A 23,191-nucleotide genomic window follows, 5' to 3' on the forward strand; every position below is an offset into this window, starting at 1 on the left:
TGCTCACAGACTGCATCACACCTTTTGAGTGCTCAGATCTGCCCGACAGAAACCTCCCGGGACAGTGCACTGTCCAGAGGCACCTCTGTGCCTGCAGGTCGTAAGGAGCAGGTGACATAAACCCCAGGGAGACCACACAGCTGATGCTGATGCTGATGCTGATGCTGTCTGTAGGTGGAGGTGGGGTTGAAGGGGTTTGCTGAGCTTTCTCCCAGACCTCCTGATCTCTGAGAGGGGAGGTTTGTGAGTCCCAGTTCCTTGCCAAAACAGAAAACTCTGCCAAAATTAGGGAGAAAACAGAAAGCACAGAGACCAGAAGGAAAGCTCCTTCCCTTGGAAGTAGCCCTCTCTTCCTCTTGAACAGACCCCCTTGGACATGTCCTGTGCATGAGCTAGAGCTGTGAGCAGCCCTGACCCATGCAGCACCCTCTTGATGGGAGAAGGAACCTGCCTGGCTGGGGGTCAATCGCCTCACGCAGAGCTTCTCCCCACAGTGCCGTGGGGAGCTCCCCAGGCAGGTTGAGTGTGGACCCTTGCAGGCGGCAGAGTCACTGCCCCAGGCACACAGCACCCTGGGGCACAGGGATGCTGCTCTGACTCACTGCCCTAAACAGACCAGGGTGCCCACCCCAGCAGCACACCACTGCAGTATCTCTGGAAGAGGGCAGCAGGATGCCCTGTCCCTGTGACAGTGTGGCAGGGAATCCTGCTTGAAGCATCTCCTGCTCCTGCTATGCCCTGGATAATCCAGGAGAGAGAACAACAAAAATGGTATCAGCCATAGTTTCTGCTGGGTTCAGAAGACCTTGCCAGGAACCTCAGTAGCATTGCCCTGCAGCCAGAGACTTACCGTGTCAGGGGCTGTGAAGATTTCTCCCACAAGGAGCCCTCCTCTGTCCTCCCACTCCACACTGCCTTGCACTTCTCTCTGCCTTCTCTCATCTCATGTCAGCAGCAGCAGGCAGTGCCCGCAGCCCTGCTGCTCTTGGCAGAGGAGCTGCTCCTGCACACAGCTGTGTCTGGGCAGTGCTGCCAGGTTGCCATGAGCTCCCTCCATCCCAGGAGCCTGGCCCCACTCAGGAGCAGAGGCCCAGCTGAAGGCCTGAATTTCCCTGTCCCTTGTGCTCCCTCCTCCTGGGAAATGCTCACTGAAGTAGACTAAAATAATCAGCTATTGTCCTTTGCTAAAGAGTGGAGAGAGACTGATTCCAACATTGCAATTTCTTTCATCAGAAGATGGCTATCTATGAAAGGTGAAGACGTCCCATTCTGGAAGGCCCTATTCCTATCTCTTAACTAGGCAGGACACCTACAGAGGCCCAAGAAGGGAGACAAAGGGAGGCAGCTCTGAAGGGCAGAATTTCTCAGGGATTTGTCAAACAGAAACATGCTGATGATGTGCAAAGAGAAATGGCAAGGTGTGTACAGGGGGCAGAATAACCCCATGCTAAAATAATCACCGATGGTCCCTCTCTAAACAGCGGAGAGACACCCATTCCAGCACTGCATTTTGTCTCATCAGAGGATGTTCATGTGTGAAAGGTGGAGAAGTCCCACTCTGGAAGAGCCTCTTCCCATCTTATCCCACCACTGCCTTGAGGCCAAATCCATCCTGTCTGCATCCAAGCGTGCTGCATAAATGGGAGAGGCACATCACACCAAGGTCTCTGCTCTAGTCTCTGCACTCTCAAAACCATCTTGTTCTCCTCCTCATGAACCTCTTGAACCTCATGAACCACCCCCAGATGACATGAACAGGGACTGGCCTGATGATGTCCACAGGGTGCCTGGATCACAGGCTGCCCTGGCCCAGGGACTTCTTCAGTGGTACCTTGTCCTGCCGGGACATAGATTCACTTCTGTCACAGGCCCCATGGTGCTGTGAATCAGCTCAGGCAGCAAACCCCTCTCCTGCCATTTCAGCACAGCCCAGCTCTGTTTTTCTCTGCCTTGGGCACTGCAGGGTTTGCTCTCTTAGTGGGAACCTCCTTTCACCATTCCATTGCCACCTGCCATCTGTGCCAGCATGGCTCTGCTCTGAACTGGGGCCATTGCACACACACCGTCTTTGGCTCTTGGTAACAGGTGTCACCATGACCAGTCTGCACTCTGTGCCACAGCTGAGGCTCTGCAGCCCAAATACATGCAAATGCATGCAGCCTGGGGTACACACAGGAACAGCTGGAGATGCACAAGCTGTCAGAGGTCTGAAACATCGTTGGAATGACTGAGATGTGGTGGGATCCCTCACAGGACTGGAGGGCAATGCTTATAGGGTACAATCTCTTCAGGAGAGACTGTCAGGAAAGATGAGCAGGGGGGATGCCCTTTATGTGAAGGGGCAGCGCGGGTGTGTGGGACTCTTCCCACATGGGATGCAGGGGATGGACAAGGGTTTGGGAGAAACTGATCAGGGGTGGGATAGTCAGTGTCAGCCTGGCCTACCGTGACCATGAAAATGTGGAGTCCCAGATCCTGAGGAGACTGAGGAAGGACAGTAGCAGAGTACAGACCCTGGACTTCAGAGGAGCAGACTTCCTGGGCTGTTCAGGGGACTGGTGGGGGATGCCATGGGAGGCAGCTCTCAAGGGCCCAGGAGCTCAGCAAAACCAGCAGGCCTTTAAGGACAGACCTGCCAAGCCCAAGGATGGGCCATCCCGATACTCGCTAAAACTAGCAGACACCTCAGAGGACCAACCTGGCTAAGCAGGGACCTCGCACCTGAGCTCCAGGATAATAGGGAAGCATGCAGCAGGGGGAAGAAGGGAGAGGCAAAGGAGGAATTTAGAAATATTGTCCAGCACCACAGGCATGGTGTTAGGGAAGAAAAATCTCCCCTACCATTGACACTTGCAGGGGATGTCAAGGGCATGAAGATGAGCTGCTACTGCTCCAGTAAGAATCAAAGAATAAAAAGGGAAATGTGGCTAAATGGGACAGGGAATCCCCTAGCAGCAGATGCAGATAGGTGTGAGGACCTCAACCCATGGTTAGCTTCCGTTTCCACAAGCAAGGTCTCCTGGGCTGTTGTGCCTTGAGTCAGGACTCCAGAGGAGAAAAACAGCCAATGGTGGACGAGGTTAGTGAGGGATTCCTTGTGAGAACTCAAACTACACAAGTCAGAGGGGTTGGATGGGCTGCATGTGAGGATGCTGTGAGAGCTGACTGCTGTCACTGCAAGGCCACTCGCTACCATCTTTGACAGGTTGTGGAGATGGGGCAAAGTCCCAATGACTGGAGAAAAGCAATTGTTACCATCTTCCAAATTGTTATCCATCTTCCAAAAAGGCCACAAGGACAACCTGGGGAGCTGCAGGCAGTTGAGCCTCACATTGGTGAGGAGTGAGTCCTCTTGGATCACAGTTCTGGGCACACGAAGGAGAAGAAGGTGCCTGGGAACACTTAGCATGGATTTGCCCAGGGTAGATTGTGCCTCGCCAACCTGATTGCCTGCTATGAATAAAAAACTGTAATTGTGCATGGAGAAGAGTCAATGTCTTTTACCCAGACTTTATCAAGGTGTTTGACACTGTCTCCCTCAATATTCTTGCATGCATGTTAGAACGTTACAGTCTAGAAGAGTAAACAACCGGATGGGTAAAAAGCTGCTTGGATGGTCAGGCTCAGAGGGCAATGGTGAATGGGTAGTACTCTTCCTGGAGGTCAGGGAGAAGTGGAGCACTACAGGGTCTCCCCAGGAACTTGCCCTGTTTATCATCTGTATTAGTGACATGGAACAGGCAAAACTCATCATGCTTGTGGATGACCCCAAATGGGGGATGGGGGGACCAGTCATATGCTCGAGGGCTGCCATTCACAGGCACCTAGACAGGCAGGAGGAATGGGCTGTCAGGAACCTCATGGAATTCGACAAGGACACATGCCAGATGTTGTACCTCGGATAAGCCAACACCCCACAGTGATACAGGCTGGGGCCTGAGTGCCTGGGGAGTGGTTCTGTGGAAAAGGACCCGAGAGTCCTGGGGGACAGGAGGCAAGACATGAGCCAGCAGCATTCCCTGGCAGCAAAGAAGGCCAGAAGCATCGTGGGCTGTCTGAGCAGGAGCACAGCCAGGAGGCTGAGGAAAATGATGATCGCTTTCTAGTCAGTATTCATTAGACCATGTCTAGAATACTGCATCCAGGTTTGGGTTCCCACAAAAAGAGGCTGATAACTGGGAGCGAGTTTGACCGAGGGCCCTCACGGTAGTCAGGGAGCTGGAGCCCTTGCTCTGTGAGGAAATGGGGCTTGTTCAATTGCAGAAGAGATGGCTTTGGAGGGATCTCATAGCAGCTTTCCAATGGCTATGGGAAGGTCATCCAGAAGATGGAGCAGGGCTCTTCACCAGGGTGCACAGTGGGAGGACAAGAGACAATGGGCATAAGTTGAAAGAAGAGATGTTTGTGCAGGAGATAAGGAAAAGCTTTTCCATTACGAGGATGGTCAAGCATTGGAAGTGGTTGCCCAGAGAGGCTGTGCAGTCCCCTCCCTTGGAGGTTTCCAAGACCTGACTGGAAGAAGCCCAGAGCCACCTGGTCTGATCCCAGAGCTGACACTGCTCTTAGCAAGGAGATTGGACTAGAGGACTCCTGAGGTCCCCTCCACCTCAGTCTCCAAGACAGCCTTGATCAGTCCTTTACTTTGCTTTCACATTTCTTGGGTTTTTTTTTCTTTCTCCCCTTTTAAGTTTGTCTCCTTTACCATCCTGATCCCTTCCCCTACAATCGGCCCCACCCCTGCTTACCCTTAACTCATTGGTGCTGTTTTGGTTTCTTTCTTTTTTGTTTGTTTGATTGCTTGTTTGTTTGTTGTTTTGACACAGGAGGAGCTACAGTGCAGAAGGATCTTGAGGAACTTGGGTGATTCGGACAACAGGTACCTCATGAAGATTTACAAGAGAAGTCTCAGTCAAGTCCTGTGCCTAGGCAGCAATAATCCCGTCCATGAGGAGAGGTTGAGGGACCTGGGCTTCTTTAACCTGGTGAAGTGCAGGCAAAGGGCAGTAGAGTAGTTGCCTGTGACTGCTTGAAGGGTGGTTTTGGAGATGATGGAGCTTTTCTTGGTAGTGGGAAACAGTATGAGAAGGAGAAAGAGCCACAAAGAGCAGCCTGTAGGGTTTAGATGTGACTTTAGGAAAAGAAAATGTCACTTGTAGGGTAGAGCTGTGGTGCTACAGGACACCCAGAGGGAGTCTGTGATCAGCCCCTGGCTTTGTGTTTCAAGGAAAAGCAAGTGAGAACAGGAAGACATCAGGAGAGGTCGGGAGATCTCGGGGTGGGAGCAAGGTGGGGAAGCAGGTTGGGCGTCTACAGTGTGCAAGGAAACATGCACAGGCATGGGAAAGCACAGGACAGTCTGTGGTGGAGATGGCCAGAGGCACTACCAGGATTGAAAGCTTCTAATAAAACTAGGTCTTTGTCCTCTTGTCTATGGCTGGTGTCTCTGCCACCAAGGCCTACGAGCAGACGCCATTCCTTAAAGCGCTGTGGCCTGGCTGCCTCCTTATCCCCTGGGAGCCCGGGAGGTGCCGTATCATGGTCCTGCACTCAGCATTGCACACCCCGACCTGCACACTGCCCTCAGGAAGAGCCCTGAACAATGCAGGATGGAAAGGATCACCCTACCCAGGGGCTGGGTGTCAGTGCCTGGCTGCTCTGCTTGATAACACACATCCAGGTTGACCTGGCATCACAGCCACCTGCACATTGCCTTTGCCTACCTGCAATCAGGGCCTCCAGCTTTCTGCTCTAATCAGCCCCTGGGGAGACTTTGTTGGTAATGGCCCTCAGTGAGACCTGTTAGCACTGCAAGAAACTTGGGATTTGCTTCTGACTTCAACTTCTTGAGAGGTTTCTTCAGTCTCTTCTCAGCATCTGCAGTTCATGGGCTCAGCACCAAGTACACCCGAGGGGTCATTAAAAACCCTCTAAGGTGCCATGCCTCTTTCCATAATTTTCTTCAGTTCTTCAGATCTTGTGTGGCTAATTAGAAAGTTTTCAGGTGTGTATTGAGATTAGGCAGATTTCAATGAGCACCTGAAAAAGAAAGATGTCTGCTTCTGAAGCTTTCTTTATTCTTCAGTTTTCACAATAAGCGATACCCACATTCTCCAATTCATACTGACCTTCTGGGTCTCCGAATGAAGCCTGGACATGTAGGAAAAGCAGTATTTTTGATAGGAGACATGTATGGACAACCTTCCTCCCCAGCTCCCCAGCCCTGCCAGTTCCCTCATCAGCCACTGGGGACTTAGAGCACTCTGGTTAAAATCTCACCTTTTTCCTCTCAAGGCTGTAGCTGAAGGTTACAGCTCATGTGCACCAATTCCCACCTGCTTGCCTTAGAGAAGTAGCTGCAAACATGCACAGAAGGATTTGTCTTAATTGTGATCAAACAAAAATAAATTTTGAAACAGCTTCATAAAAGAGACTGTCCTCAAGTGTATGTTAAGTCCAAGCTTCCTCCAGTGAGCTTCACCACCCGCAAGAAATAACCTTCCTTGAAATGTTTTCAAAAGATAGATAGGGAAAGAAAAAACCAAAAAACAGAACAAAGGAGGTTGCTAAAGAGACAATGAGACTGCTGAAAGACGAGGCAAGCTTCAGACTCCCAGAAGCTCAGAGCAGCAACTGGAGAGTTGAGAGGTATCTGAATGGAGAAAGAGCAAGGGGTGGAGGAAAACTGGAAAACTATGGAAAGTGCATACACCCAGATCGTCTGAGCAAAGAGGACTTTAAATATGATCGAGTTAATCAGGACACGTAGAAATATATGAGAGAGCACTGAGATTACATCCACAGCCTAATAGACAGAGCAGTGGAAACAGAAGGTCAAGGGCCGGTCAATATTTCTTTTCCCAAGATTAAGACCCTTCCTGAAGATTTCCACTCTTTCATCATAGCAAAACATTGACGTTAACATTAACCAATCATTTGAGCTGATGAAAGTGGTCTTGTATTTTTGAAATGTTGAAACAGTTCTTCCCCTGTCCAGGCCCAGCTCAGGTGTCCAACCACAAGCACCCAGTGGCACTTGGAGAGGCCCCGGTGTCTCTGAGGCACCTGCCTGGGCCTGGCAGCTCTCACAGGGGACCTGCTGGAGACTGGAGCCCCTGGGAGCTGCAGAGGGCCTACACTATTAAAAATACTATTTATGTGTCTCGCACAAGTCAAGTTCCCCTCAAACCACTCCCTGCCCAGGATCATTCTTGCTGCTCCTTGCTCTTTGCACACAGCGAGTCACACCATGAGGTGTTGCACTGTCACAGCTGATAGAGGAAAGCAGGCTGATCAGCTCAGTGAAAACACTCTATTTAGCAATGGCCTAATTTGCACCAATCTCAATGTAGCTGTATTAGAGTGATGTCTTAAAAGAGTCCCTACACATCTCACCGCAAATCCTTTTCATTCCCTGCATGGTCCTGAAGTGCAACTCTATTTGAGGTGACAACAGGGATGGGAATTATCTCACCTAATGCCAGACCCCTTCAGCGCAGATGTCTCTGGCTAATCCAGTTGTCTGGACTTCCCTTTCTAGTCAATGGAAAGAAATAAGTTGTCCCACTGAGAGGTCTGGAGATGCCTCTCCTGGTGACCAGCTAATGCTCCAGAAAGGTCCCCATAGTTCCTGAGTCACATTTCCCAGTACCACATGGAAACTCAGCTCCACAGGGCATCTCAAGCAGCAGTGGCCTCTGTATGTGTCTGTAAGGGCCGGAAAATAAAGTTCCTGTCATAGCCTTAAATGTATTCAAAAATAGCTCTATGCAAGAACTGAAAAAAAATCTTCATTTTCAGAACTTTAAACATTCTAATGACTATTTTCTTCCTTTTTGATTGGCAGCACCATATGCATGCGCTGCAGAAATTACCCTATGTGAGTTTACATGTGTATACCTATGTCTATGTTATTCTTCACGAAACACTTCCCGGCAACACTCTGAATGGAGAAACCTTGTTCTGAGAAACTACTGCATTCAAATTGACATGTCTCCTCTCTCTTCTTCTGCCTCTCTGTCCTCTCTTCCTCTGCCTAGTCTGTCTTTACAGAGGCCTCAGGGCCCCTCTGCCCCCCAGGGAAGTCTCCTGGGGGATCCTGCCAAGCACATCCTCTGTTAGCTGAAATCAGCTCTCCTGCAGCCCTGGGCTGTGATTTGGCTTCTTGTCTTACGTCTCCACCATCCCACAATCTTTGCAGCCATAGCTGCCCTCAACCTTTACATCCCCATCCAGGTCTGCTTGTGACTGAGAGTCCAGCCATTGTGGGCTCATAGATCGCCTGTGCCAAGAAATTGTTTTTGGTGCTCTCCAGGAATCTCCTGGGCTGCTTGTGTCCAGGCCCACTGCCCTCCCAGCAGATTTCAAGGGGGTGAAACTACCCTGTGAGAACCAGGATCTGGGACCATGAGGCTTCCCCCAGCTGCCTGCACAAGGTTTCAGCTACGTCCCTTCCCTCCTCAGGCAGCTGTTAGCAAACACTCCCAGCATGTCACCCAGGCTGCTGTGTCCTCTTCTCCTTCCTACAAGGTCTCCACTGGCTCATCACCTGCTCCAAGGCAAAGGTCTCTGCACTCCAGCCACCCCTTTGCACAGAGCACACCTGCACCTCCTCGCCACCCCAGCAACCATGTCCATCCCCCTGGAGAGCTAAACTACTGCTGGGCACCAAGGGACCATAATGCTCCTGAGGTATGGTGACCACCAACCCCATAGTCACAAGATGACGGCTCTCTGGTTCCAGGGTTATTTCTTTGTGTGGAAACTGCAGATCCAACCCTGCACTCCCGGGCATGGCTCACATGGGGAGGCAGGCTTGGGGGTGCAGCCGTTGCACTCTAAGCACATGCGGCCGCTCCATGGATTCCCCTTGGAAACAAGCATATGGGATAGAGCCACGGCGTGGGTGGTCCTTGAGGCAGGCAGTTGCCTGATGAATGTTTTTGCTCCAACCCCTGAGGGTACCAGCAGAGGACAATCTGTGCAACTGCTCTTTGAGCAGCCTGTTCATTTGCTCTGTCAATCCTGCCCTTTGCAGATGGCAGGGTATGTGATATGTCCAGGCTATTCCCCGCTCTCCAGACCAATTCCGAACATCACTGCCTGGAAAGTGAGTGCCCTGATCACTTTGGATTTCCATTGGGGAACCACATAACCCAGTCAAGACTTCTAATGCCTTAACGGTGTGAGCCTGGGTGGCTGTGGTGCAGGCGTGGGTGTACATAGACCAGAGCAGGTATCTACAGCGGTCAGGACATATCTGTGCCGCTGGCTCTCTGCTAACCGTCCAATGCAGTCAATTTGCCACTCCTCGCTAGGCTTTTGTCCTCTGCAGATATATATCCCTTACTGGTCCACAAGCGCTGTGGAGCTAAGCAGGTGCAACGGGGGGCAATGCTGCCAGGACCCTGCTTGTGCCACTGGCTGCTCCCCCTCTGTACATACTGCTGGTGGGACAGTGGGTGTCGGGGATCCCCCTTGCGCTCTCCTGGGACCCTGTGACAGAGCCCCATCCTGCTGAGCTCCTCTCTAGTAAAATAAACTGCCTCTGCCCCATCATCCCACAACCTTAACAGCCACTCTAAGAACCCTTCACAGGGTGGCTGCCTGCAGCACCCCTGCACATCCTGCAGCTCTGAGGCTTTAAAATCGCCGGTAGTTGTGGTCCCTTGTAGATTGGCTGCATTCGGTCCAGTGAGCAGCTGCTCCACCACCAGCCGGGCAGCTGTGTCCACCTCCTGCTCTGTGTCTGACTCCGAGCTGGGGGCCTCGTCAGGGTCCCAGACATTCCCATCCCAAGTTTCTGGATCCCAATGCACTTTTCACACCAGTGGCCGCACCACCAGGGGACGGACATCTTGCCGACCCCCCTGTCACCACCAGCAATTTGCCGTGTGGGTGGCCAAAACAGCATGTTGGTGCTACAGCTTGTCAGCTCCATCTGTGGTTGCAGTTGCAACCTCCTGGGTAGGTTGGCAAGACTCCTTAGCGGCTTTGAGATCGCTTCCCAGCTGCCCATTTCCCTGGTGCTGAATCAGTAACGCCTTGTCCAGGGTGCAGAGAGCAGTCAGGAGGATCCACCCCAGATCCCTCGTCGCCTTTCACACTGCCAGCCCTGCTTTTTCCAGCTGGAGCTTGGAAACCAGTTCCAGGAGCCGCTCTGGGGATACTCCCAGCTCACTCTGTAGCTCTGGCCATGCAGTGGGGCGACTCACCCCGCCAGCCTGCGAGCCATGGGTAACCACCAACCCGTAGTGGCCACCCAGGAACGTGGCTCCCCGCCTCCCTCTTGTCCTTTCACACCCAAAGAGGCATCTCCACACTGGTCTCCTGCCGACTACGCCAAATGTGACCTCAAGGCAGGCAAGAGAGGGTTGGATACCAGCAGAGAGGGACACTCAAGGTTCATAAGGGGTTAAACAGGATAGATTTAATAAAGGACTTACACCACAGACTGAAGGAGGAGCCCCGGGAACCGTGAGGAGGGGTTGCTGATGGGAGGCTGCTGGAGGCATGGGTCGGATGCGTGGGTCGGACACCCAGGCAGGGCTCGACTCATTGTATCCTAAGGGCCCCTTAAATCTACTAGAACCATTTCCCTATCTCAGCTGTGCTAACCTTGAGAAACTGCTGTCCGGGAAGCAGTTAGATGTTGTTGACAAAAGGGAATATGCCTGCCTGGCCGTGATGGGAATTTGGTCAGTGTGTAGCTTCACACGCTGGGCCTGCTACCACGTACTCTGCCAGTCCCTGACTCCTCGCTAGGTCTTCCACAGGTGTTCTCACTACGGTGGGGAATGGCCAGTGCTGGAAATGGCTGGTACAAGGGGTTGGGTGTGGGAGGAGTTCCCTGGGACAGCTTCTCCTCTCTGTTCATGCAACAACAAGCTGGGCTGGGTCTTTGGTCTGACAGACCCGGTTTGAGGCCCCCCCACAAGATGAGGATGGTCTACAGGCCCAGTAGACGGCCTTGGGATCTCCTCTGCATGCTCCCTGCCAGCCCTGCAGAGGACCCAGGAGGGGACTTCTCTTCCCAGGGCTCACAGCTGGACATCCAATCCTCTAGCTAGGTGTGGAGCCTTGTCTGGGTGTACCCACACTCTGAACATTTTTTCCTTGGATTGAAAGTTGGCATTTTTCTCCCCAAGACACTTTCAAGCACAGTTCCACTTTCCTCTCATCTCTCCCAACTCCTCTGATCTCCCTGGCAGTTCCCACACCTCTTTCCCTGTTCTCCCTGCAGGACCCCGCGCTGATGGTGCTGCTCTGCAAAACAAGTGGTCTGTGAGGCCACGGGGCCACAGGGCAACTCTGCACTGGCCATGATGATCAGGGTGGGAATCAGACCTAACCAAATGGGGATCATGGCTTCTAATCCCTCCAGGGGGATGCATATGTGGCAAGTTCTTGGAGGGACTATGGGGCATTTCCAAGGATGCTAGTCGTGCCCAGGTTTGCCTCTACATCCTGGCCCTGGTATTTCACAGAGGGTGACATGAATCACTCTCCAGTCTCCCTTTCCTGTGCCAGCTGGGTCCCTACTGCCTCTCCTGGGATTGCAGAGGCCTCCTTTCTCCATGGAAACCTGGGTTTAGCACTTTACCTTTAGGTGACTCCACCTTGGAGGATCTCTCCCTTTGTGAGGCCCCACTCACTGCCCATGCCAGGCACACGCTGTCCCAGGAGATCCCCTGTGCTCTCCTGGCACCTCCAGCTTCCCCTCCAGAAGGACAGGCATCTGACCCTGGGCCTTAACATATGGGACAGCGCTTGGTATGCAAATTGGTGATCATTCATCCCCTCCACTGCCACTGGACACCAATGGGTGATTTCTAAATCCAGACATTATTGCGGTCTAAGAGATTATTAAATCATTATAAGTTTTTGCTCCTGAATCATGGAGAACCCCATCAGCAGCAGCCCTTTTGGTCATGGTTTCCTTGGGCCTATTCTTGACAACAGCTTTGGAAGAAGAGCCAGCCTTCAAGCACTGCACCAGGAAGAACCTACTTTATTGCAGAGATACTGTGAGGAAATTAGCTCTGACCCAGTGTTAGACACAATGTTATATGGGCACCAGGTGAGACAGAGCAGTCTCAGTAAAGGTGGAAGGAACCCACGTATTTGTGCAGCAACATGATAACAAATGCTACCAATAAAAGTAACAACAGTCATAACAAAAGGTGAACAAACTATGTTCAGTCCTGGTATGGGATACACTGAGAGTCATTTGTGGAGAGCTTTGGCAATGTTCACCAGGGTGCACAGTGGGAGGACAAGAGACAATGGGCATAAGTTGAAAGAAGAGATGTTTGTGCAGGAGATAAGGAAAAGCTTTTCCATTACGAGGATGGTCAAGCATTGGAAGTGGTTGCCCAGAGAGGCTGTGCAGTCCCCTCCCTTGGAGGTTTCCAAGACCTGACTGGATGAAGCCCAGAGCCACCTGGTCTGATCCCAGAGCTGACCCTGCTCTTAGCAAGGAGATTGGACTAGAGGCCTCCTGAGGTCCCCTCCACCTCAGTCTCCAAGACAGCCTTGATCAGTCCTTTACTTTGCTTTCAAATTTCTTGGTTTTTTTTCTTTCTCCCCTTTTAAGTTTGTCTCCTTTACCATCCTGATCCCTTCCCCTACAATCGGCCCCACCCCTGCTTACCCTTAACTCATTGGTGCTGTTTTGGTTTCTTTCTTTTTTGTTTGTTTGCTTGTTTGTTTGTTGTTTTGACACAGGAGGAGCTACAGTCCAGAAGGATCTTGACATTCTAATGACTATTTTCTTTCTTTTTGATTGGCAGCACCATATGCATGCGCTGCAGAAATTACCCTATGTGAGTTTACATGTGTATATCTATGTCTATGTTATTCTTCATGGTACACTTCCCGGCAACACTCTGAATGGAGAAACCTTGTTCTGAGAAACTACTGCATTCAAATTGACATGTCTCCTCTCTCTTCTTCTGCCTCTCTGTCCTCTCTTCCTCTGCCTAGTCTGTCTTTACAGAGGCCTCAGGGCCCCTCTGCCCTCCAGGGAACTCTCCTGGGGGATCCTGCCAAGCACATCCTCAGTTAGCTGAAATCAGCTCTCCTGCAGCCCTGGGCTGTGATTCGGCTTCTTGTCTTACGTCTCCACCATCCCACAATCTTTGCAGCTATAGCTGCCCTCAACCTTTACATCCCCATCCAGGTCTGCTTGTGACTGAGAGTCCAGCCATTGTGGGCTCATAGATCGCCTGTGCCAAGAAAATGTTCTCAGCACTCTCCAGGAATCTCCTGGGCTGCTTGTGCCCAGACCCACTGCCCTCCCAGCAGATTTCAAGGGGGTGAAACTTCCCTGTGAGAACCAGGATCTGGGACCATGAGGCTTCCCCCAGCTGCCTGCACAAGGTTTCAGCTACTTCCCTTCCCTCCTCAGGCAGCCATTAGCAAACACTCCCAGCATGTCACCCAGGCTGCTGTGTCCTCTTATCCTTCCTACAAGGTCTCCACTGGCTCAGCACCTGCTCCAAGGCAAAGGTCTCTGCACTCCAGCCACCCCTTTGCACAGAGCACACCTGCACCTCCTCGCCACCCCAGCCTGCCTTCCTCAGGAGCCCAGTTTCATCCTGTCACGTGAGCTGTCCCACCACGTGTGTGTAATTCCCCAGAGATAGGGGAGAGGGAGGTGCCAGTAAAGGGACATGGCTGGGATGTTGAATGTGGGGCCCAGAAAAGAGGACAACTCTGAAGAAGGGCAGGGGTGAACAAGACAGAAGTGACACCTCTGCAGTGTTGATGGTGAGGTCACCTTTTGCAGAGGAACCTCATGGGCTGGGTTCTGGTAGGAGCCATTTTGAGGACAAGGAGAGAATCACACCACCTCTCATCCCATCAGGGATGATATACAGGCAGGAGGATGGGGAGAGGAAAGCAAAAGGGGACATGGCTGCAGTGTTGACTGTGAGATCATTTCCACTGCAGCAGCCTGATTGGCCCTCAGCAGATGTGCTGGCCAGCAGGCTTTGTGATGTCACCCAGCACCTCAGAGAGCCCACCCAGCAGGAGCGACAGCCCTGGGGAGGGAAAGGGAGGGGGTGATGCAGGTAACAGGGACCCGTCTGGGTGCTGATTGTGAGGGCACCTCTGTTGCAGCCACCCCACCAGTGTGCAGCCGGCCGGCAGGCAGGCAGGCACGGCTCATGGCCACCCTGCTCAGGACTAGCCCTCTGGAGTGGACCTGCCACCAAGCAGTGCACAGCTCCACACCCAGGTCTCCTCCAAGCCCAGTGTGGTGCCCCTGTAGCCCAGACACACTGTGGATTATCTGGAGGCTTCCTTTGGCGGCTTGACCTTCCCAAAGTAGCACATGATGGATGTTTACCAGCTGGAGGGGTTTTTTTATAGCATGATACCAAGAAGGAGTCCTACCATTGGCTCTAATGTACAATCTGAAAATGCGTGGGTGAACTGAACTGTGCAAGTCCTGCTGGAACAGCCTGGGACCACTCTAGAAGGAACCGACCCTCACTTGCTCTTATCCACACCTCACTGCCAGGAGGCCCCCCCCCACCACGGTGTGAGACACCAGCGCTGCCCGACCTCTTTCCTCTCTCAACCTGCAGCCACCTCAGGGGCTCCAGAGAGTGGCAACCTCCCCCCCCCACACACACACACAGAGACCTGACAGAGCTGGGGGGGGAAATATCTTTCCCAGGCCATTTCTGACTGACATTTCTGACTGACCAACTGGGAGCGGGCTTGTTCCAGACAAAGTCAGGGCACAGCCAGCTGTGGGCTTAGCTGCCTGCGTGGGGTGGAACTCCAAGTCAGCATTGCCATGAAACTCTCCAAGGCCAATGCAGGTGACCAGGGATTGAGAAGCTGTTGTCTCAACCAACCTGGCCAAGCACAGATGAGGAGGTTCACCTGGCTAATTGAGAGAGCCTTTGGGAGCAACATTTCAGTGTCTCCTTGCTTGTTTGTTCCTTGATAGCAGCAATGGAAGGAAATGGCAGTTAGCAAGGCTCTGGAAGTGCAAAGGCTGGAGCACTTTCTGGAGTTGGAGTCTGTAGGAAAGCTGCCATTTCCAAGCGTCTTGAGCAGCGCTGGGAAGGGCTGGCATAGGCTTGGTTTCCTGCAGTCAGCCTCTCTACTAAACCTAGCACTCGGCCCCCCCTCACAGCTCGGCAGGAATTTGCTGAGGCCTTGCACGTACACCACTGTCTTCTTGTGTGCATGCCACCTTGTTCAGCAGCTACTTGCACAACTCGGCAAGAGTCGGACAAGACATCTTCTTGGGCACGACTAGGGTCTTTGCAGGAGACTGACTGTGATAGGTGCAAGCCCATTTCCTCACTCTAGCTTTGACATTGCCAGGGCACAGCAAGGGCCAGCTGCTCCCTCAACTGCTGCTCCTGGGAGCTGGGAGCCAAACACAGTCCCACGGCTGCCATGGCAGGGACGTCACCAGCCAGGGCCCCATCCCACAGGAGCCACATGAGGTGAGCGAGGCAGGCCCAGAGATGGCAGCCCGGTTCAAGCAAGAGTCCAGATCATTAGGCGTGCTCATGGTGATGAGCCAGGTCCGAGATGAAGCTGGGAAACCAATCCCCAGGTCAAGGTCAGCATGAGGTCTGATGAGGGTGCCTGGGGTCAGACACAGTGCAGTGATCAGCAGGTAGGTCCCGGGTGAGGCCAAGAGGTCTGGCCATGGGCCAGGTGTCCATGGCCGGGCACAGGCATGGCTGTAGCTCAGCAGAAGACTAGTGCTCCTACAGTGGTCCTTGTACTCGCCTCAGGTGAAAGTAGAAAGCAGGGATGGCCAGCTCTGTCTGCAGGCCACCAGCTCAGCTCTGCTGAGCCTACAGAATGGTGCAAAGGGGCTCTTCTGCTGGCTCGCAGCACCTGGTGCCCCTTCCTGACACACATGTTCAGAGCTGCTCTTGTGATGTCAGCCGGCAGACAGGCCATTCTCAGCAAGGCCCTCAGCTTGTGGATGATGCCCAAGGAGAGGGGAGGAGGTTACCTAAGAAGTCTGGGAGATGTGGAGAGCAGAGAAGGATGCAGCAAAGGAGCGGCAGATGTGTTTGTGGCAGGCTGAGGAGGCAGGTGCGGGCATTAGGAGTGGGCAAGAGGAGGAGGTGGCAGGACAGGTCTGGAAGAGACGGGCAGGAGAGGGCAAGGAGGCAGTGGCCGTGGTGAGGCTTCAAGGTGGTGGCCACTTGGAGAAAAGGCTAACAAGGAAAGGAAGGGAATGAGAGTGAGGCACAGAGTGTCTTTTCTAGGGCCAGCGGCTCCATCTACAGCCATCTGTTTCAGGAGGTGAGGGCCACCTCTCCTGTCACGGCCGAGCCCTGCCATAGCAGAGCTCCGGCCACTCTCCTCCCTGGCCCACTCTAACCCCAAGCCAGGAGGCAGGCACTGAAGACGCCTTGGACACAGGCTGCTGAGATGCACCCACCATGTACCCCAGGGAGGGCTGGGGCAGAGGCCCACCCTCCAAACTCCCCAGGGCAGGGGGGAGGACAAGCCCCGTGGGCAGGAGAGTCCCGGCAGTTCCTGACAGCACAGCTGCAGCAGCAAGCTCTCAGGCCGCAGCCGGGACACGCATGACACAACCAGCACACCTAGGAGAGGAGAACAGCACTTTGCTTTTATTGTCTGCATGCAGGCACAAATGGCAAGGGGCAGCTCCTCATGGATCCTCCAGCCTGCAGCCTTTCCAAACACACTGTGCTGTTTTGCACAAGCCACAACACCCCAAGGATATGGGAGCAACGGCAGTCCCTGAGCTGCTGCGACAACCTTGCCCCAGGGCAGGGAGAGACTGAGAGCTGCAGGGCACAGCTGGGGTCTTGGTGCTGCAAGAGCAGGCAGCCACTGGCCTGCAAGGGCCCAGAGGAGCCTTGGCAATGGGCCCTGCTCAATGCTCCAGAGGAAGGCGAAAACCCCCAGGGCCTGCTGCCAGTGTGTCCTGGGGGAAAATTCCTTCCTGACCCCAAAGCTGGCGATCGGCTGTTCCCTGTGAAGCTGAGCAAGGCCTGCCTCCCAGCCAGCCCTGGGAGGCTTCTAACGCCCACCAGGGCGGGAGACACCAGCGCTGCCCGACCCCTTTCCTCTCTCAACCTGCAGCCACCTTAGGGGCTCCAGAGAGGGGCAAACCCCCACCTCCACCCACAGACCTGACAGGGGGAATAAATCTTTCCCGGGCCCTGCAGGAAACCACCGGCTGCTCCAGAGGTTTTGGCGGAGAGGTATGACACTGAGGAGAACCACCTGGAACATCCTCACATCCCATCCCCTGCATTTCCTGGGTGCTGCATCTGGCGACAAAGCAGATCTGCATGGGCAGCTTTGGAAGGGTCTTTGGCTGCCGAGAATGGCTGTCCTTGTTCTTTGCAGGCCCTCGAGTTCACTTTTCCCACTGATCTCCAGCTGAAAAGGCCTGGTGCCCTTGGGCATCTCCAGGTGTGTGGGGGTCTTCTCATGCCAGCAAAGGGTTGGTCCAGTCTCTGAAGGACCACAGCTACATGCGGCTTTGAATCCGAGCTTGCTCAGAGCATGACTTGGATCAGAGCACCTCCAGAGAACTCTTTCAACGGAAATTCTTCCATGATCCAATGGCTACGCAATGGCTGAATCAGCTGTGAGATTCAGCCTGTTGCCTTCCCGTCAGGAAATGCCTGGGCACAGTCTCCGCTCCCAGAGGAATGGCTGCTCACCGTGGCGGGAGGTGTCCCTTCCATTTCCCACAGGAGGCATGCACAGGCCAGCAGTGCCCAGCAGCACCACACGAGTCCAGGAACAAAGCCTTCCGGCCTGCTTGTCTTGGCCTCGTCGGGTCAGCTCAGCTGACGGGGCTTCGAAGAGACCTGGAGCTGGCAGATGCTGACCTGCCTCTGCTTTCCGGAGAGTGAAAACCCTGTGAAAACATTGCTGTCACTTGGGATTGCTCTCTCCGTCTTTGGAGGTGTCCCAGGCAGAAGAGGAACAGCATCAGCAGTCTTGCTGAGGCTCAGACAAGCCAAAGGCCCAATCTGAGAGCAGGTGCTGGGCACTGCAGCAGGACTCTCTCCCCCCAGGTAGGTGCTGCCCAGCAAAAGCCCTTGCTGGCACAGGCCCTTGTGCCATCAGGCTGGAAGCACTTCCTCTGAAGATAGAAGGCTGTTGGTCCACAGTCAGCAGGCAACCTCTTCTCTGCCCGTGCTGCTGCAACCTCCCACCGGTGCAGGCTGGCGCGAGACACCAAGCACAGGCGAGGAGAAGTGGCACCTCCGAGAGTCCCTTGTCCTCAGGGGGACCATTCGTGCCGTGATGGGGAAGGGCTGCCTGCTTCCCAGTTACAGCAGCTCTGCGAGGCTTTGCCAGGGAGCTCGGACCTCCCATCTCCATCAGGCTCTCAGCAGTCCTCATCCAAGGCAGACATTTCCTGAGGCTCTTCTGAAGACCCATCTCTGCTGTCACAGGTCAGGCACTGAGGGCCACTTTGCTCAGCAGGCCAGGAAAGGTGCTGCACGCAGGGCAGTTGCCACAGGCCAGGTTGTGGCCACATGCCACGAGCATCAAGAACTGCTCTAGGTCATTTCACTGAAAGCACAGACAGAAGACTGCCTCACAACACGCATCATCATACCCATTGCTGACACCTGCCACCAGACTGAGTCCTGCAATGAGCCAGCAGATTCCTGTGCACTGGAACCTGCACTCCAGTGGTGGCAACAATGGCCCGGAAATGGCTTCAGAAAGAATGAGATGGCGGCTATCTTTTTGGAGTCTATGGAAGAGCTGCGTTTCCCTCTCTGGAAGAGCAGTGGCATGGAGCTCTCCCTGGGCAGCTGGAATTGCAGAATAGCCCTGCATGACGCTCAGCAGGCAAGCACGCTGGAAGAGCACGATTTGGAGAGACACGCAGGCACGGGCAGCCTCTCTGATTTGCTGGCTTGTCTGCCTCCTGTTAGGTGGAGGAAGGAAGCGCTCCACAGTCAAATCCCGCACAGCTCCTGCAAACACCCAACCCCTCTTCCTCGAGCCCTGTGCAGTGCCCTGCCTCCAAGCTCTGCACTAGCATCAGAACACAGCACCGTGCACTTCAACCTCAGCATGTCCCTCCCCACTGACCTCTCCTGCAAATGCCGCTGCCACAGCTCCCAAGATGGAGCAGCCCCAAGACAATTTCCACCATGCCCCTTGAGGGCCTGGCAAGCACCAGATGCCTGAGGTCACCGCAAGCTTTCCGAGGACAGCTCCAAACACCTAGCAGCACCAACACCCTGAGCCAGCACAATGCAGAACACAGCCAACCTGTGAGCTCCAGAAAGGCAGGGTTTTCTCCACCCCAAAAGCACAGGACAGCTTCAGCTTTGTCTCAGCACTGCTGAAGCTGACGCAGCCTCCTCAGAAAGCTCCTGACGCAATGCCAATGGCCACCACAAATGGAGAAACAAGGGCAGCAGGGGCAGAGCAAGAGGAAGGCAGAGCTTTGTTCCAGTGCAAGGGAAAGTGGCTGGGCCACCCCCAGGCTCCTCAGTTCCCTGCAGTCTCTTGCCAGTGGGAAGTGCAGGCCAGTGGGGCCAGAGAGATCACTAGTGCTTTGGGGCTCTCACATCTCCCTTGTGGCCTGAGGAGGCTGCAGAGTGGTGCACCTCTCTTTGCTAGGCCCCTTCTCTCACTCTCCTTGGCAAAGAGGCATCCTAGGGTCTCACCATGCCTGTCTTCTCCATCACGGTTTTCTTCAGGCCATGTTTAGGCAGTGTTAGGGAGCGGAGCGGCAGACACAGGCACTCGACAAGCCCGCGAGGCAGAGCAGTGAGTGGTCTCAGCAGCAAAGCTGGCAGATAAGGTGCAAAGCAAGGGCTGGAAGGAAGGTCAGAGGAAGGCCAGGAGGAGGTCTCCGTACCTGCGATAATGCCCTGCTCGGAAGCCATCGATAGCCCTGCTGCCCTCGCAGGGGTGCGTTGGTGCCCAAGGAGAGCCTGCCGAGAGCCTGCCCAGAGCCCTTGGCTGCAGGCAGCTCTGTGCTCTGGCAGGGGGCCCGGGAGGCTGCGCCTCTTATGCTGCCCCGGGGCATTGTGACTGCATTGCCGGGGGACAGCACTGTGACATGGGGGCCCCGGGGCCCCGCCGCAGCCGCCCCTGCCAGCTGCCTGCTGGCCCAGCATCAGCGCATGGCACAAGGTCCCTGGGGTGCCAGCTCTCGCGCAGTCCCTGTGCCCAGGACGCCAGGGCAGCTGGCCCTCTCCTTGCATGGCTGCGCACTGGGCATGGCCAGGAAAGCCTGCTGGGCTCCTTGCTCTGTGTCCCTGTGCAGCAGGCTGCCCCTGTCACCGCAGGAAGGGCAGCAGTCCAGTCACACGCTGGCTTTGGGAAGGGGCTTCTCTCGCAGCTCCACCAGCAGCCGGGGAGCTTGGCAGAGCTGGGCACAGTGCCAGCAGCTGGGCAGCAGTGACCTGCTGGCAGGTGGAGGTGGGGGTGTTGGAGGGGAGGGGCGAGCTCAGTTGTTCTGGGCACCAGATCGTGGCCCCAGGCAACGGGTGCAGGCCCGTCGTCCGCCCTGGCTCACAACATCGGTGCCAGGGCCCTAGCCAGACTTTTCCAGGCACAAAACAGCAGCAGGGGCAGCAAAGAAGGGCTCTCTCTTCTAAACACATCTTCAGCATAAGCACAACCTCTTTAAGGTGACACAGTGGCTCCTGTGGCTGTCAACAGTAAGACCATGCCCTGAGACAGCTGCTGCCAGGCCTTCCAGCTGTTGGCGTGTGCAGCTTGAACCACATGTGCCTAGGATTTTCCAAAAGGCCGGCCTCTAAACCTCATCTCTTTAGTAGGCTCCTGAAGCAAGACCTTTCTGACTGAGCAACTGGGAGCAGGCTTGTTCCAGACAAAGTTAGGGCACAGCCAGCTGTGGGCTTAGCTGCCTGCGTGGGGTGGAACTCCAAGTCAGCATTGCCATGCAACTCTCCGAGGCCAATGCAGGTGACCAGGGATTGAGAAGCTGTTGTCTCAACCAACCTGGCCAAGCACAGACGAGGAGGTTCACCTGGTTAACTGATGAAGCCTTTGGGAGCAACATTTCGGTGTCTGTTTGTTTGTTTGCTTGTTTTTTTCCTTGACAGCAGCAATGAGAGGAAATGGCAGTTAGCAAGGCTCTGGAAGTGCAAAGGCTGGAGCACTTTCTGGAGTTGGAGTCTGTAGGAATATGCAGACACTCTTCTGCTCATGTGGCAGGACCCTAGAAACTCTTTGCTTTATAATGCAGTAGTATCCTCCAATTAGTCCCTAATCATTCGAATAACCCCCCTCCAATCCAGTGAGATATAGCTGGGGGAGAGGGTCCTGAGCTCTTCCTGCTGAAGGCCTCGCTGCTTCAGGGCTTTCTGCTATGACCTGCACACTGCGCACTGCCCTGGGCTCTGACACCAGACATCCAGGGGCTGACATCCAGCAGGACACCTCAGAGAGCAGTTTAGATCATGTGGGACTTTTTTCACCCACACAGTTGACAAGGAAATGTTATTGCCACAGTGGAGCACTCAGAGGCACTCTTTCAAGTGGCAGTGCCACAATGATTAGCTTTTCAAATGGGCAAAATAAGGAAACTTCCAAAGACAAAGTATTTCTTCAGAAGATAATTGGCCTTTAAAACCACTTCTCCCAGATGTGCAGTGACTACAGTGAGCAGTGATGCTCAAGCACTTTCCTGCAAGTCAGCAGGAAATACCTCAAGGGTCATAGCTGAGAATCAGCTTGCACAGCTGAAGCTGTTTTATGCAGATTACTTGCAAGGCCCCTCACGATTAAGTTCCTCACCTTTCCACACGCTCCTCTCTTCTCTAAGGGAGTCATTTTTGACCTGACAGATCAGGTGTCCAACTCAGCTGAGTACGTTTTGCAATGTGTCACTGAGCTGGTTGAGGCCTGCAGGTTCTGAAGCTCCTGCCCGATCGGCTTGGGCACAGCCTGGGTCTTAGCTCACTCGTGGACTCTTCTCTGCAAGTGAACCCCCTGTGAAATGACATCCCAAGTGTGGATCTGAGGCTAATTTGGAGGAAGGTGCTCTCTTGGCAGTGAGGTGTGGATAAGAGCAAGTGAGGGTCAGTTCCTTCTAGAGTGGTGCAGAGTTGTCCCAACAGGCCTTGCACAGTTCAGCTCACCCATCCATCATCACACTGTACGTTGGAGCCTGCAGGATGACTCCTTCTTGGTAGCACACTATAGAATACCCCTCTGGCTATGACTCCTTCTTGGTAGCACACTATAGAATACCCCTCTGGCTGGTAATAATCCATCATGCGCTGCTTTGGGATGGTTGAGCTGCCAAAGGAAGCCTCCAGATAACGTCCATGGTGTGTCTGGGTCACAGGCACAGCATGCTGGGGTTTAAGGAGACCTAGGTGAGGAGCTGTGTGCTGCTTGGTGGCAGGTCCGCTGCAGAGGGCTAGTCCTGAGCAGGGTGGCCCTGAGCCGTGCCTGCCTGCCTGCAGCTGTGGGCTGGTGGGGTGGCTGCAGCAGAGGTGCCCTCACAATCAGCACCCAGATGGGTCCCTGCTGCCTTTGTCACCCCCTCCCCATAGCGATCATTTCTGCTGGGTGGGCTCTCTGAGGCACTGGGTGACATCACAAAGCCTGCCGGCCAGCACATCTGCTGAGGGCCAATCAGGCAGCTGCAGTGGAAGTGACCTCACAATCAACACTGCAGCCATGTCCCCTTTTGCTTTCCTCTCCCCATCCTCCTGCCTGTATATCATCTCTGATGGGATGAGAGGTGCTGTGATTCTCTCCTTGACCTCAAAATGACTCCCACCAGAACCCAGCCCATGAAGTTCCTGTACAAGAGGTGACCTCACCATCAACACTGCACGTGTCACTTCTGTCTTCTTCTCCCCTACCCTTCTTCAGAGTTGTCCTCTTTTCTGGGCCCCACCTGCAACATCCCAGCCATGTCCCTTTACTGGCACCTCCCTCTCCCCTATCTCTGGGGAATTACACACACGTGGTGGGACAGCTCACGTGGCAGGATGAAACTGGGCTCCTGAGGAAGGCAGGCTGGGGTGGCGAGGAGGTGCAGGTGTGCTCTGCGCAAAGGGGTGGCTGGAGTGCAGAGACCTTTGCCTTGGAGCAGGTGATGAGCCAGTGGAGACCTTGTAGGAAGGATGAGAGGACACAGCAGTCTGGGTGACATTCTGGTAGGTGATTCAGCTAACTGAGGATCTGCTTGGCAGGATCC

This window comes from Dromaius novaehollandiae, unplaced genomic scaffold (assembly GCF_036370855.1).
Source record: "Dromaius novaehollandiae isolate bDroNov1 unplaced genomic scaffold, bDroNov1.hap1 HAP1_SCAFFOLD_41, whole genome shotgun sequence".
Taxonomy (NCBI): Eukaryota; Metazoa; Chordata; class Aves; order Casuariiformes; family Dromaiidae; genus Dromaius; species Dromaius novaehollandiae.